A 1,422-nucleotide genomic window follows, 5' to 3' on the forward strand; every position below is an offset into this window, starting at 1 on the left:
CGGTCCCCCCACCTGCCCGCATCCTCTGTAGCGGAGCGGCTGCTTCCCAAACGCGACCCGTTCTTGCCGTTTATTCCGCCCACGGCCCTCTGGCTGCAGGGATGGAGAGAGGGCCTCTGCCCCACCCTCACTCAGGACCGCAGGACCGGCCCCCCAGGATGGGGCTGGGCTGCCCAGTCTGCCTGCAATTCCCTGTCCTCACCCCCCTACCCCGCCCAGCGCAGCGCGGCCAGCCGCTCAGTCCTCGAAACTGTCTTCCTCTGGGAAGTCGTCCCTGACCCTCACACATTAATTCAATTTGTGGTTTTTAATTGCCAGAGTATACAGCTGGCACTCATTATGGGTGCTGACATGAGCCTGCCTTTTCTCTAGTTCTTGATGTCTGAGTTGTGTGGATTTGTATGCGTGTATATCTCTCAGCCACAGCCACCAAGTCAAGAATTTGTGTGTGTGGGGGCTTCAGGGAAGTCGTCCCTGACCCTCACACATTAATTCAATTTGTGGTTTTTAATTGCCAGAGTATACAGCTGGCACTCATTATGGGTGCTGACATGAGCCTGCCTTTTCTCTAGTTCTTGATGTCTGAGTTGTGTGGATTTGTATGCGTGTATATCTCTCAGCCACAGCCACCAAGTCAAGAATTTGTGTGTGTGGGGGGGGGAGCAGGCCTGTAGCTCCCCCATATGATGTCCCAGGATGCCCAACAAGGTGCCCTCAGTTTGTAGAACGCAGTGGTCTCAACCTTCACCTTGACTGGGGTCTCCGTCTACCAGCCAACCTCTCCCATGTGACTCCAGCCCAGACCTCCACTCCAAGGCCACCCTCATGTCCACACTGCCTGGTGACCAGTGTGACACCCACAGCCTAAGTCCTGGCCGCTGACTCCCAACCTGTTCGTCCCCCACAAGCCAGACCCTGGAGCCCTCCACCCTTCCCTCCTCATTCCACGCCACCTGATGGAATCTCACCTGAATATCTGCCCTCCTCCTCCTCCTCCTCCTCCTCCTCCTCCTCGGCCCAGAGGGTCTCCCAGGGCCCTGGCTCCCTCCCTCCCTTTTAGCTCCTTGTGGCAGCCAAAGGGAGCTTTTCCAATCGGACCTGGCTGTCACCCCTCCCTCATCTCCTTCCAGGGCTCCACGGACCTCCTGGGAAGCCAAGCCTCACCTGGCACCCTGCCTCCCAACCTCCGGGGGGCTCGCCCACCTCAGGCCTTCGGACTCTTCCTCAGGGAGGCCCTGCCTGACCCCAGACCAAGATGGACTCCTTTGCTCTCGAAGAAAAAGAAATGTTCTCGTTCAAGAGCATTTTCTCAGTTTGTTACTCCTTCAGATCGTATCAACTCACTTAACACTTATTTCAGGAGCTGACATTTAGGGGGGAAGACAGGAAACAGGCAAAGCAATGACCGTGCATCAGTGTCCG

The sequence above is a fragment of the Myotis davidii genome, unplaced genomic scaffold, assembly GCF_000327345.1.
Source record: "Myotis davidii unplaced genomic scaffold, ASM32734v1 scaffold566, whole genome shotgun sequence".
Lineage (NCBI taxonomy): Eukaryota > Metazoa > Chordata > Mammalia > Chiroptera > Vespertilionidae > Myotis > Myotis davidii.